Genomic DNA, 15,428 nt, shown 5'->3' with positions numbered 1-15,428 from the left:
AGCGCCCTGCTAATGAACCTGGGAAAGCAGAGGAAAATGTCCCAAGTACTCTGGACCCTTCTTGCACATGGGAGCCCTAAAAGAAGCTGTGGGTTCCTGGCTTCAGCCTGGCTCAACCCCAGCCTTGAGGTCATTTGAGGGAATGAGGCAGCAGATGGAAGATTTTTTTTTTGTCTCTCCTCCTCTCTTTAACTTTGCCTTCCAAATAAATAAAAAATAAATCTTAAAAATTATTTGCTGACTTGTTTTCATTTTACTTTAAAGGCAGAGAGCTAGAGCTAGGCAGCAAGACCTTGCATCCCTTGATTCACTCCCCAAGAGCCTGCAGTAGCCAGGGTTCACAAGTCTGAAATGAGGATCCTGGAATGGAATCTGGGTCTCCCATGTGGGTTTTAGGGCCATCATCCGCTGCCACCCACTGTGTGTGTGAGCTGGATCATGAAGTGGATCAGCAGGGACTTGAACAAGGCATCCCAAGCAGTGACTTAACCTCTTTGCCAAATACCTACCACTGTGTAGTGCCTAACTTTGCATCTCAAATGTGTGGTTTACTAAGGGCAAAACTGACATAGGTTCCATTGGAACTCTTTCTTATGTAAGTCATTCATGGTATGACTTATGGAGTAATAAACACAGTCTGGCATCTGTACTACATTTCTGTTATTTTGGTAAGCTCAACTTCCTTTATCCTGAGGGCTCAGGTATTAGAAAATACTGTTTTTCGGGCCTGGCAGTGTGGCCTAGTGGCTAAAGTCCTCGCCTTGAAAGCCCCGGGATCCCATATGGGCGCCGGTTCTTATCCCGGCAGCTCCACTTCCCATCCAGCTCCCTGCTTGTGGCCTGGGAAAGCAGTTGAGGACGGCCCAAAGCTTTGGGACCCTGCACCCGCGAGGGAGACCCGGAAGAGGTTCCTGGTCCCGGCATCGGATTGGCGCGTACCGGCCCATTGCGGCTCACTTGGGGAGTGAAACATTGGATGGAAGATCTTCCTCTCTCTCTCCTCCTCTCTGTATATCCAGCTTTCCAATAAAATAAAATCTTTAAAAAAAAAAAAAAGAAATCACTCTGAATTACTGAAAGGCTACAATTTAATGGAGATGAACTGTCAGTGTGAAAAACCATTCACTCATTGGTATGTTGCCTGCAGCCTGAATCTAAGGAATATTACCTGTTCTGTCTTGGAGGAGATCTCAGTATGTATTATCTGAAGAGGAGGGCATAAATTATGCTTTGCCACCCAATCAACATTAACCTAAATGATAGTAGAGTCCCCAGCTTCTCTTGCACATTAAAATAGTTGCCCTTCCTGTGATAAAAGAGGCTGAACTAGGTCAGGAATGGTCCTTTTTACTTTGCTTAAGAACAGGAGAAGGATTAAAAATGGATGAAGTACCGCCTAGAAACTGTTACAGGCGGGTAATCAAATACGTGCGTGCCTGTGTCTTCCCAGACCGCTCCAGGCTCGTTCTCCTTCCCTTAGGGAGGGTCTTAGTGTGACCACTCTGCTGGCAAGGATGGGAATGGACAAGCCAAAAGGTTTCTCCACACAGCTTCAGAAGCTCAGGCTGTAGAAAGGTAATGTGACTGAGTGAACCAAGTGGAGTCTCTTTTCTCCTGTTCTGTGTATTCATGATTTTGCTTTGAGCACTGAAAATTATGAGGAGTGAGATGAAAAGACGTGGCATTAGCAATGCCATACAATGTCGATGTCTTTTTGGGGATAATTGTGCAAGAAACACAGGATGGGTATTTTTCTATGAACTTTTCCGGCACTAAAAGCTGCCAGAATTGTTTCTTCACTCAGCTCTACCTGATATCAAAAGGTTGTTTGTTGATGTTTCTTTAATCTTTCAGAGCCTTCTCTGTCTTCTTTTCTGGAGAGGGTGTTTTAAAGCTCACGGGCTTGGGTTATATTTAATGCTGGAAACTACAGTGGGACTTTGGCGATTAATGCTATTTGGTTTTAAGGGGGGGGGGGAGGAATCAGGGCTGCTTATTTGTAAATGTTCCCAAACCATGCATTTCACAAGTATTAATTATACTTCAAAGGATGCTTTTGTGTAGAGAAGTGTTGTTTTCTCATTCAGTGACCCCCTTTTCCTATCTTTTTCCATTGATGGCTTTTCATTCTTCAATAATGAAACAAGTGAGAATATACAGTCTCAAACTTTCCATTCTTTTGTTTTGAGCTAAGTTGCCTTCTTGTTTAGTAAAGGTAACAGAAATAGGTTTACCCGTGAAACATGATCATATAGGTACCTTCTGTGTTCCTACATTTAAAGTCATCTACTGAAAACTGAGGCTTGGGAGGAAAGAAAGCCTATTCACAGTTTAAACTAGAAGAATGTGTGTGAACAAAATGCTTTAAGTCTTTGGCCAGTGAAGCCCGTAGGGTTAAGGACCGCCACCTACGGAACACAGCCAAGGTGTCTGTTGGAAGCCACATTACACTAAGGAAACAGATCCTTGTGTTTTTGAATCCCATGTGGTTTAAAATCATCACCAGATAGGTATGTATGGGGCACAAAAAAACTTTCTTAAAATTTACACCAAAAATAAGGAACAAATCTTTGAGGAATCAGTATTTTTTCCTCCAAGAAACAATTAGGCAGTCCCGTGTGTGTGTGTGTGTGTGTGTGTGTGTGTTGTGTGTGTGAAAGAGACAGAGAGAGAGAGAGAGAGCGAGCGAGCCAGGTCTGTTAGAAATTATTATGATTCTTTGCAAAAGTTTTTTGTAAGTATGAATAAATAATAAAAGAGGTCAGAGTTACCACCATTAAGAAAGCAGGCAGCTCAGTTTTGTACAGTTTCTCCTTTCGTACTTAATCCAGGACAGAGGAAAGATGTTTATTCTTTCTTTCTTTTTAAAGATATATTTTATTTTTATTGAAAGTCAGATATACAGAGAGGAGGAGAGACAGAGAGGAAGATCTTCTCTCTGATGATTCACTCCCCAAGTGACTGCAATGGCTGGAGCCAGGAGCCCAGATCCTCTTCCAGGTTTCCCACGTAGGTGTAGGGTCCCAAGGCTTTGGGCCGTCCTCTACTGCTTTCTCAGGCCACAGCAGGGAGCTACATGTGAAATGGAATATCTGGGGATATGAACTAGTGCCCATATGGGATCCTGGCACATGCAAGGCGAAAATTTAGCCACCGAGCCATTGCCCTATATATAAAGCAGACCTTGGTATCCAGTCCTAAACGTCCCAGGAAGGAGTGCTCAGAGCAGCTAAGAGAGAGCTCAGGGTTCCAGCAGGCCCAGAAGAGAGGAGATGCTGAGGTCTGTCGTTCTTTATGTTTTTATTTTAGAGAAAATAATGTGGAATCCTAGGAGGTTTATGTTTTTGAGCAATTTTTCTTAGAACATTGTTAGAATATTCTTTCCCTCCATTTGTTATGATATGCTAAAGTAGCATCTCACTGAACGCTTGACACCCAACAACTGGGGCCAGAGTCATGGTATAGTGGGTTAAGCTGCCAGTTATGTCACTAGTGTCCCATATCAGGATGCCAGTTTCAGTCCCAGCTATTCTATTTCTGATCTACATTCATGCGAATGCATCTTGGAAGTAGCAGATGATGGCCCAATTATTTGGGCCCCTGCCACCCAAGTGGCAGACCAGGCTTGAATTCCTGATTCCCATCTTTGGTCTGGCTCAGACTTGGCTGTTGGAGCCATTTTGCGAGTAAATCAGTAGTTGGAAAAAATCTCTTGTGTCTTCACAACCCATCCTCTGTGTGTTAGTGAATTTTTTTGGTAAGATTTATTTAGTTTTCTTGGAAAGTGAGATTTACAGAAAAGAAACACAGAAAGATCTTCATTTGCTGGTTTACTTCCCAAGTGGCCACAATGGCTGAAGCTCAGCTGATAATGAAGCCAGGAGCCAGCAGACTCTTCCAGGTCTTCCAGGTGGGTGCAGGGCCCCAGGGCTTTGGGCCATCCTCAACTGCTTTCCCTGGCCACAAGCAGGGAGCTGGATGGGAAATGGTGCTGCCGGGATTAGAACTGGCATCCACATGGGATCCCAGTGCATACAACGCAAGGATTTAGTCAATAGGCCATTGCACCGGGCTCATCACTGTGTTTTTCAAGTCATTCAATTAATCAGTCTTCAACTTTGGTACTGCCATTAAGATAAAAAGACACACAGTATCAGAAAGTCACACAATTTTAGCTCCACCATGTCATGGCTGGCAACTTGGTGGGAGTCACTTATGATCTGTTTTCTCCTCTGGAAAGTATGGGGTTAATGATACCTACCTCCCTGGCTCATAGACAGTGAGGCATTTGCCCACGTGGAGGAAAGGTAGGTAAGTTAACATGTTGCATTGCCTTACCTGTGTAAGAGCTCAGTTGGCACCAAGGTTGTCTTCCCTCCTCATAGGCCGTAACTGCAGGATTTCTTTGCTGAGTAGAGGACGAGCAGCACGGCTCTTGGCAGCTTGAGGAGAGTGCTGTAATTCTGCTGCCAGGCTTGTCTCTGAAATATTGACCAGGCTTCTTGGAAATCCAAACCTGGTCCTGCTGGTGGCCATCCAAAGACCCTTGTCTCTGGAAAATGGATGGCGGCACCTCAGTTCACACTTGCTGGTACCTTGCCACCCATGATCTTCGAAAACCCTAATGTATAGGTCAGCTGTCCAGAGAATGAAAGGACAGCAGAGTGTAGGACTGGAAAGTGCTGAGTCCAGGCTAAGAAGTGAGGACATTTGTTAGCCAAGGACAAGTGCATATTGCTAAGTAATCAGAAGTTCCCCAGTGAGCTAGTCCAGCACAGAATGCCAGCGATTTTTCTTACGTGTGTTTTCCTGGGTGACCTGACAGCCTGTAATAGTGCGGTCATATGGGACCAACACCACTGGTGACACTTGCTCTCTCTCTCCTAGCAGACAGAGTGGGAAATGGCTGCCTGAACTCAATTAATTAAAACATTGACTGAGAAAGAGGCCCCTCTTAAGGGAGAGCCTGATTTTGGAGCTTGCTCTGAACCTGGAAATCAAAGAATGGAGCTTGCATTGTCACAGGTTCCCTAGCAAGCTGAATACGTCTCTTTAAAAGTTAAAGAAAATTTCCAAGTGAGTGAAGTACACACTTTTAAGTTTTGTTAGCATATGCTCCAGGGTTCTGTTAAAATAGCAAAGGTGATAACAATGGTAGGTTAAGTCGGCACCTGGGACACCCTCATTTCAGCTGGGAGTATGTGGGTTCCACTCCTGTGTTCCGCCCCTCACTCCAGCTTCTGCTAAGGCGCACCCTGGGAGGCAGCAGTGGGGGCTCAAGTAATCAGACTCCTGCCATCAATGTGGGAGACCTGGGTGGAGTTCCCAGCCCCTGGCTGTCTGGGCATTGTAGGCATTTGGGTAGAGTCAGTGTGTAAAAGAGATCTGTCTGCTTTTCCAATAAATAAAACACTTAAAAGAATAGTAATGATTAATGACAAAATCTTTCTAGTCACATCAACAGATCCAAGGCAAGGATATATATATATAAATAAAACCCCCCCATCCAAACCCCATCCTCCATGAAATCCTCTTTTCTGACCTCTGCAGCTAGCACTAAAAAAGAGGATTTTTTTTTTGCTCCGCGGGTCTCCTTCCTGTCCATTGGGATCACTACCTGGAAAGTTCTCAGAGCCTCTGGTCTCAGCACTTGTGGAGAGAATGGGGTCTAGGTTGATCTTCATTCTTCGAGAGATGTGGGTGGAGTAGGTGTTGAGAAGAGGAAAGAGAAGATCTTAAAGCGGATAAAGTGACGGAATTGTTATTTCCCTGTTTTTCTTACCTTGTTGCTAAATGGTGAAAAAAGGAACATGGAAAATATTTGAAAGTAGCTTTTAAATGCTGTCAGTGACTGAGCTCTCTTGCAGAGTTGCCTCTGGAAATGACGGGTGGGGTAGTCACCTGGTGTAAAAGGAGATCAAGGGCTGCTATGGTGTGATGCCTGCATCCTGTATGGATGACGTTTCTGTTCTGGCAGCTCTGATTCGGATCCAGCTCTCTGCGAACATGCCTGGGGAAGGAGTAGAAGATGGCTCAGATGCTGGAATCCCTACATCTGCCTACGAGATCCATAGGAAGCTCCTGGCCTTCGCCTGGCCTGGCTTTGGCTGTTGGAGTTCTCTGGGGAAATGAACCAACGGTTGGGAAGATTTCTGTAAGGGTGCCTTTCAAATAAACAATTTCTTTTTTTTTGTTTGTTTGTATTCCACCCAAGGGGGTGCACCGTTCCTGGAGGTACAATGTACAGAGTAGATGGAATAAGCTTGTTTTCCAACTCCAGGCTGCAAAAACCCATTTCATATATTGTCTTCAGGTAGAGGTTGTATCAGATATTAAACTGATAAAAACAGGTAGTATGCTTGATCTTAGCCAAAAGGCAGAGAAGGAAATTAAGGGCTGTTTTACCCATTTGGAAGAAAAGCTGATACAATACTGTTACTTAACGATGGTGCTAAATGTAGACTCCAATTCCATGGAGGCCTGAGACTTTATAAGAAAGTGGTATTGTTCAGAGCTGGCAGTATGGTGCAGCCTGCAAGTATAAGCTCCAGTGGAAGTATTGGCTGTTCCGCTTCTGGTCCTGTTACTGTGTCTAGGAAGGCAGTGAACAATGGCTAGCAACAAGGAACACCAGGCGGGAGCTCTGGTCTCTTGGTTCTGGTCAGGCCCAGCAGCCCTTCCCTGTTACAGCCATTTGGGGGCGTGAACAAGAAAATCTCTCTCTCTCTCTCTCTCTCTCTCTCTGTAACCATGCCTTCCTAATAAGTACATTAATTAAAAAAGAACAAAGGTAATCATGTAAGATACCTAAGAAAAAGATACTCCAGTCTGTGCAGAGGCTTTGAATGGTGATGGAAGAAAGGATTTTTTTAGAGGGTTCTTTCTTTGCCTATCCCGGAACCACAGGCTATAGGTCATCTGCCCCTCAGGTTCGTTGTATTTCTGAAGGCAACGCATATCTGATGTGATGGATTTTGTTTCCCTTCAGCCCCTCCCCACCATATCCAAGGCCTGGATTTAAAATTTTTTTTTGCTTATTTTTTATGATGTTTACATAGTTGATCAGGGTGGGAAGGATTGAGGGCTGAGGAAAAATGGGCTAAGGAAAAACCCAACCACCCAACTGCCCCAAACCGAGGGATGGAGAACAGCCTCCTGACAGCAACCCAGGGTCCCCAATGTGGTACATGAGAGAGTTCTGCCCAAGTGGTTTTGCTAGCTTTGAAATGCTGTTGATCTTGTTGCTCCAAGGGTGAGGAATCCCTTCCAATGTCCATTGGTTGACATAGTCGACCTTAGAGTCTCCATTTGTCCAGATAATTGCTGTGTTTGCCAGGGTAGTTGTCCAATTTATTCTGTCCTTCCTCTGCTATGGTACCAGATGTCCTCTAAGGTTCCAACAGGGTGACATATCCTCTATATGCATCTAGGCAAGCCATCTACTATTCCCTTTTTTCCACTTTGGAGGCCTAGTTCTAACACATGAACTCCATGGTCAGACCACCAATCCTAGACGTGAGAACCCAGGCCTCTGCACACCCACGCACCAAGTTTACACAAGCATGCCCATGAGTGGCCAGTGAGCTTAACCCAGTGTCATCAGCACCCTAGGCCACCTGACCAGCACCCTGCATGGCTCCCCACCTCCGGGGCTCATGGACCTGGCACCTACCCACAGACGGGCTCAGGGACCTGGGCTTCACTGGACTCCCTGCCCCCAGGGCTCTTGGACGCGGAACTCACTGTGTAATTGGGCCCAGTGACCTGGGCCAGGCAACCAAGGCCTGAATTTTTATTTTATTTCGTTTTCAGCTTCAGTAATGACTGAGCACTGTTATCATTGCATAATCTAGGTCAAATCTTAATTTAAATATCTTCTATTTGGTGAATAACATTTGCACTGGAAATTTAAATTCTGTTCTTTCTAAAAAGCTTGAAATGAAATACTTCAGAGTTTTTGGATTATCTGTGAAATTGACCCTATGCTAAGACATCCTGAAATAACCAGTCAGGCTGTGAAGATTTGGTGGGTGTTAAAAGTTGTAGCAAAGTCAGAATATTCTATAGGGTGGACATTAAGGTACAATGAAGTAAGCTGCTGCCTGGACCAGCTGTGTCCCTTATCTTGTTGGTTAGAGTTCAGCTCTCTCCAGATGTGCTTGGGAAGACAGCAGAAGCTGGTCCAAGTGTTTGTATCCCTGACATCCAAAGGAGAGGAAAAAGTGTTTATTTATTTATTATAAAGGCAGATTGGCAGAGAGAGAGAAAGAGAGGGATGGAGAGAGAGAGAGAGAGAGAGAGAGAGAAAGAGAGAGAGAGAGAGATATCTTGCTTTGCTGATTCAGTCCCCAGATGACCACAGTGGTCCACGCTGGGCCAGTCTGAAGCCAGGGTCTGGGAGCTTTATCTGGCTGTCTCTCATGTTTGTGTTGATACATCTAGATACATCTAGAACCTGGAAACATCTAGTTTCAAGTGTTTGTGGCTTCCATCCTTTGCCGGAGGGAATGTGTACCTTTTAAAGAACTTGATGGAAGCTGCTAACCCATATGTGTATGCAAAACACAAAATCCTGCTTCTGATATCAGAGCATTCAAAGAATTTCTTTAAAAATAGATTAAAAGTAACTTATTTGTGCAGACATAATTCTCTGTTCCTATTTTAAGTCTTAGAACAAACATATAGCTATAAGATATACAATTTGATCATGTAGAATTTTAAATTCCAACGCAATGATTATGAAATTATTTCACAAAGACATTTTATTAAAAAAAATAACAAGCTATCGTGTCTTAGAATACGGGATAATTCCAGTTAATTCACTTGAAAAACTCCATCAGCACTCTTGCGCTGTGTGGAAGACCAGGGTGCTCTCTGCTTGACTGCTGGGGGCTGTGGGTGGGAAGTGTCGCCTGACCGCCACTGGGAGGCGCAGTGTTACAGCGAGTGACGGGAACGCGGCGTCTGTGGTTACCGGGGTTACCTTCCACCTCCTAGGAGACAGCTCAGTTAATTTCCCTTTGGGTCAGTTTTGTTATCTGCAGAATAGAGATGTTCTTTCCTCAGCGTGTTCCGATAAGGCTAAAATGTAACCGACAGCAAAACGCTTTTTAAAGAGTGCACTCTGGCCATTAAAATAAATGCGTTGACAGATGAGGCCGAGATGTAAGAGACTTCAAACGGCTCTTGGAAAATTGGGTCTTTTCGTGCAGAGATTTCGAAATGTTTTTTCACCAAAATAAATTGTTTTTAACACCTTTTTCTTATGAATTTTTTTGAAGTATCTTTATATTAACCATAAAGAGTAAACTGTGGGGAAACGTAGTCTATTTTTTTTTAAATGAAAAACTAAACATTTGGCGACAGGTACATTTTTCTGGTTTTTGTGTTGCGATATCAAGGACAAGAATACAAACAGAGCTCCCGTGCGCTGGTGGTTCACTCCTTCAATGCCCACAGCAGCAGCGCCAGGTTGAAGCTGGGAGCCAGAGATGATTTGGGTTTCCCACATTGTGACAAGGACCCAGTTAACTGAACAGTCACCACTGCCTGCTAGGGTCTGCACAGCAGGAACTGCAGTGTGGAGCTGGAGCCAGGACTGGATGTCTTCACTGCTGTCCAAATGCCCACCTTGCCATGGGGCAGTTATCTCTCTATGCGTTTTCCAATACTTGGTCACTCAGGCTAGAGGCTTGGTCAGTTACTCATTTGATTTTGGGAGGTGTGAGACCGGGGTGGGGGAGCAATAAAATTTGTTTATTTCTTTTTCTGAGATGCTAGTAGGGTCTTGTTGATGATCAGCAGCCCGTGTATTAACTCGATAGTGTTTCCAAAGTGGTGCCATTCTAATGTTACCATTTCCTTTTCATCTCTTAATGGGAATACATTTTAGAAGAGAGATGTATCCTCGTCCACCATCTGGGTGCTCAGTAGTTTGAGTTTGTCTAGGAAGGACAGGATACAATCTTTTTTTTTTAAAGTTTATTTATTTTTATTACAAAGTCAGATATACAAAGAGGAGGCGAGACAGAGAGGAAAAATCTTCCGTCTGATGATTCACTCCTCAAGTGACCGCAACGGCTGGTACTGTGCTGGTCTGAAGCCAGGAGCCAGGAGCTCTTCCGGGTCTCCCATGCGGGTGCAGGGTCCCAAAGCTTTGGGCTGTCCTCGACTGCTTTCCCAGGCCACAAGCAGGGAGCTGGATGGGAAGCAGAGCTGCTGGGATTAGAACTGGTGCCCATATGGGATCCCGGGGCTTTCAAGGCGAGGACTTTAACCACTAGGCCACGGCGCTGGGCCCAAATCTTTTCTTTAGTTACTGGTTTCAGAACAAGTTACTTCCCTAGTGCCTTCCAATTTGATTTTGAGATTTTTTTTGCTCTCAAGAACATTTATGAACTCACAAACATGGTAGATGCATTCTGGTCATTGGAATTGTTACACATTTTGATTCTCAGATTTTTCCTTTTTTCATTCATTCTCTATTTTTTTTTTCTTTCTGGTCAACACATGATAATTATGCACATTTATCTGGTCTTATTCTTTCTTAAACTCACTCCAAGAACCATCTCCAAGCTTGTCAAAGTTGCCATGCTACCATGTTGCTGAATTTAATACTCAGATCTGAGTCCTTATATTTTTAAATTTAAAAATCAAGATAGAATTTACATACTATACTATAATATTTATGATCTCTTTGTAAGAAAAGATTCAGTTTATTGTTTTTTTTTTTTTTTTATTTGCAAGGCAGAGTTACAGAGAGGAGAAACAGTTCACTCCCCCAATGACTGCAATGGCTGAAGCTGGGCTGATCTGAAACCAGGAGACAGAAGCTTCCTGTTAGTCTCCCACATGGGTGCAGGTACCAAGGGCTTGAGCCATCCTCCCAGGCCATAAGCAGGGAGCTGGATCAGAAGTGGAGAAGCAGGTTCATGAACCAGTGCCCGTATGGGACGCCACCTCTGCAGGTGGAGGCTTAGCTCACTCTGCCCCGGTGCTAACCCCTAACATTTACTAGTTTTAAAAAAGATCCATTTATTTTTATTGGAAAGGCAGATTGACAGAGAGAAGGAGATACAGAGAAAAAGATCTTCCGTGTGCTGGTTCATTTCTCAAGTGACTGCAATGGCTGGAGCTGAGCTGATCAGAAGCCAGGAGCCAGGAGCCAGGAGCCAAGAGCTTGTTCCAGGTCTCTCATGTGTGTGCAGGTTCCCAAGGCTTTTGGGACATGCTCCGTTGCTTTTCTAGACCATAGGCAGGGAGCTGGATGAGAAGTGGAGCAGTCGGAACATGAATGGGCACCCATGTGAGATCCCAGGGTCTTAACCACTGAGCCATCATGCCAGGCACAGCTCAGTGATTTTCTTCTTCAGTTTGCTCACAAAACTGTGTAGTCATCATTTCTTTTAATATTTTGTTCGAAAGGCAGAGTGACAGACAGAAAGAAATCTTCTATCTGTTGGCTCTCTCCCCAGATGGCTGCAACCACTGGGGCTGGGCCAGGCTGAAGCCAGGAGCCTGGTACTCTCTCAGGGTCTCTTACATGAGTGCAGGATCTAAGCACTTGGAACATCTTGCACTGCACTTTGGGCATGGTATCAGGGAGCTGGATCAGTGGTGGAGTAGCTGAGGGATTAGTGCTGTCGCCTAGCAGATAAGGCTGCCACCTGTGATACAGGCATTTCAAATCTGCCTGCTACAGTTCCAATCTAGTTCCCTGCTAATGTTTTTGGAAAGTAGCTGAAGATGCTCAAGTGTTCAGCCTCTGCTATCCATATAGGAGACCTTGATGAAGCTCCTGGCTTTTGACTGGCCTAGCCTTGGCCTTTGTAGCCATATGGGGAATGAATTACTGAATGGAAGATCTCTGTATCTGTCTCTCTGCATGTATAACTCTGACCTTGAAAATACATACATAGGGCCCGGCGGCGTGGCCTAGCGGCTAAAGTCCTCGCCTTGAAAGCCCCGGGATCCCATATGGGCGCCAGTTCTAATCCCGGCAGCTCCACTTCCCATCCAGCTCCCTGCTTGTGGCCTGGGAAGGCAGTTGAGGACGGCCCAATGTATTGGGACACTGCACCCACGTGGGAGACCTGGAAGGGTTCCAGGTTCCCGGCTTCGGATCGGTGCGCATCGGCCCGTTGCGGCTCACTTAGGGAGTGAATCATCGGACGGAGGATCTTCCTCTCTGTCTCTCCTATATGTGGCTGTAATAAAATGAATAAATCTTTAAAAAAATACATACATAAATCTTTTAACATTTGTTTATTTAAGATGTGTTTATTTTATTGGAAATGCAAATTTATAGAGAAAAAGAGATACAGAGAGAAAGATCTTCCATCCACTGGTTTACTCCCCAAATGGCTGCAACAGCTGGAGCTGATCTGACCCAAAGCCAGGAGCCAGGAGCTTCTAGGTCTCCCCTGTTGGGAGTTCCAAAGTCCCAAGGCCTTGGGCCATCCTCTGCTGCTTTCCTAGGCCACAAACAGGGAGCTGGATGGGAAATGGAGCAGTTGGGACACGAACCAGGGCCTGTATGAGGCCCTGATGCATGCAAGATGAGAATTTAGCCCCTGAGCCATCACAAGCACTTGCTGTGACTGCCCTCCTCTTTCTTTTGCCTCTGGAATACCCTCTCTCTTGTGTTCTTCCTACTTTCCTGGGGACATTTTTCAGTCTTCTGAAAAGTTTGCACCTTATCTCCATGTCCTCTTCATTTTGGTGAGCTCCCAGAGACGACGTTGTCTGTTCTTCACCCTCGTGTCCAAATGGAACTCCTGGGTCTCCACACCCTCCTGCTCTCCAGTTTGCTCCTCCCACATCCCTCCCTCGAGTTGCTCAGGCTCAGAACTCAGTTTTTTCACTTCTCTATTTTCTTTACCCGCACATCGCATCTGTTAGCAAATCCTTTTGGACCACTCCTTCAATAACCTGTCCAGAGTCCAGCTGCTGGTTTGTTTTCCCAGATATTCCCCTTGTCTAGGCCCCGTCCTCTCCTGTTGGAAGAGTTGTAATTAACTCCTGCTTGCTGCCCCTGCTACCACCTCTCTCCAATATATTCTGAGCGGCTTGACAGGTCGTCTGTCAGCCTAAGTCAGACAATGTGTGTCTCCTGCCCAGTCGCTCAGTGCTTCTGCGCGTTGTCCTGAGTGGTAGCCAGAGTCCTTTCAGTGTCCCTCACTTTATCACACCTGCTGCCTGCTACTCTCTACCTTAATGCCTCTGAGTCAGCCACACTGGTTTCCTTGCTGTTATTCCTCATGCATGCCCCCTGTGTCCTCCAGGCCTTTGAACTTGCTGTATTTTCCGCCCAGACAGTTCTTTCTCCGGAAAGTTCCCAGCCTCCTCTTTCAGTTCTGTGTTCTTATTACCTAACCAATCAGGCCCCTCTCAGCACCTTGTTTCCAACAGAAGCAGGCACTCAGCCGCTTCCTCACATTCCCTGTGCTACTTTCTCTGCTGTAGCTTTTCCCAGCTTTTCCCACAGTGCCATCCAATATGCTTTCCCACATATGTAATCTTGCAAATGTGTGTAACACATGTCTTCCTCGTGTGTCTTTGTGTCTCTCCCCCACTCACTCAGGGCAGCTTCCTGAGATAGGAGCCTTATTTTATTGTCTATAGTATTCCCAGGGCCTAGAGTTGGGTGCATCCTAGGTTCAGTGTATGGCTTCTCACTGAGTCAATGAGTAAGATGTCTAACTACAACTTCCCCAACAGAGGTGGCAGGAACAGAACTTTTTTTTTGTAAAAAAGATTTATTGTTATTGGAAAGGCAGATATACAGAGAGGAGGACAGACAGGGAGATCTTTCGTCCACTGATTCACTCCCCAAATGGCTGCAATGACTAGAGCTTTGCTGATCTGAGCCAGGAGCCCGGAGCCTCTTCTAGGTCTCCCATGTGGGTACAAGGTCCCAAGGCTTTGGACTGTCCTTGACTGCTTTCCCAGGCCACAAAGCAAGGAGCTGGATGGGAAGCAAGGCTGCTGGAATTAGAACTGGTGCCCATATGGGATCCCAGCACGTGCAAGGTAAGGACTTAAGCCACTAAGCTACTGCACCAGGCCCAGGAACAGAACTTTTAAAGCATTGTTTTTGTTGTTTTCTGCTTGGTGTGATTTGGCAAGGTGTGCACACCCTGTGAGCTGTAGTTTCGTCAGCACATATTCCTTTTGATCTCCCAACAGTGTCCTTTTCAGCCTGGCTTAGAACCTTCTGTCCCTTGGGAGTTGTGGAGTTCTGTCCCTTGGGAAGATATGCTAAACAAGTTATGAAATGTGGTTTTGGGGGTTAGGGATTACTCTGAACGGCCAAATGTGCTAAAAGCGCTGTCACACAGATTAGCACACACCAATAGGTTGACATTGGCTGAAACGATCCTGCTTGCTGCAAGTAGAAATGAAAAGGGACTTCAAAATGTAGTCCCAAGCAATCAGATTTACAGGATTGGAAGGACGGTTTTTTATCCTCTTTTTCCTAGACCCCTCTTGATGCTTCTTCTGTTCTCCCTCCGTAGCTTGAAGTCTTCATTCAAGTCTTCATTCCTCTTTTCCTCCCTTTCTGTTCTCCTCCTTCCCTTCTTTCTTTTGTTCCCGAGATAGGATGCCAAGGGCAAGAGAAATAAGACAAATCTTTAGGGTTACACAATTAGTGGTAGAATTACAGCCGAAACTCAGGTTTCCCAATTCCTGTTATTTGAAATTCTAGTGCTGCCCTCCCAGGATGCAAAGGAACAGGAACTGTTCAGTGAATTGTCCTGGAGGAGGCAGCTGCTTAACTTGAAAAGCTCGGTGCCCAAGAGATGGCAAAATGGACATTTCTTAGCATTTGTGGTTTCTGGTTTCTCTCTTTAATCCTTCAGTTTCTCCTTAGGCAGGTTGTACTGAGCTCAAACTGTCGTTTGCTCATTTGCTTGTTTTTATTTTCTGTGGACAAGAAGGATCTCACAGAAAATTACGGTGCTTAAAAGATGACTCAAAGTAATTTTAATATGTATTAAAATTAATAACAGTTGACATTTGTTGAGTGCATTGTATGTGATAAATGCTGCTATTACTTTGCATAAGTTATTACATTTAATCCTTGTAGTCTCGAAGGGAGGCACTGTTATCTCCATGGTTCAGTGGCAAAAAAAGGGAGGCTTGGAGACATTTGATTACTGAGATTTTTTTTCAGGGTTTTATATATATATAATATTTTTAAAGATTTGTTTATTTGGAAGAATGATGGAGGTGAGGCAAGAGAGAGAGAGAGAGAGAGTCTTGCATCTATTGGCTCACCCTTAAAATGCCACAACAGCCAGGGCTGGGCCAGGCTGAAGCTGAGAGCCTGTACATGTCTCCTATGTGGGTGGCAGGGGCTTGAGTAGTTGAGCCATCACCTGCTAATTTCCCAGGTTGTATGTTAGCAGGAAGCTGGATTGGGAGCA

General features: G+C 45.0%; 1 pseudogene; it reads right to left on the bottom strand.

Annotated features, from left to right (window-relative positions):
- Positions 1–6,212: 6,212 nt before the first annotated feature.
- Positions 6,213–6,389, bottom strand: LOC118760319 (U2 spliceosomal RNA; annotated as a pseudogene).
- Between the last annotated feature and the right edge of the window lie 9,039 nt (positions 6,390–15,428).

Source organism: Ochotona princeps, chromosome 21 (genome assembly GCF_030435755.1).
Source record: "Ochotona princeps isolate mOchPri1 chromosome 21, mOchPri1.hap1, whole genome shotgun sequence".
Lineage (NCBI taxonomy): Eukaryota > Metazoa > Chordata > Mammalia > Lagomorpha > Ochotonidae > Ochotona > Ochotona princeps.
The sequence above is the reverse complement of the archived record's forward strand: the minus strand, read 5'-3'. Positions and strand labels throughout refer to the sequence as shown.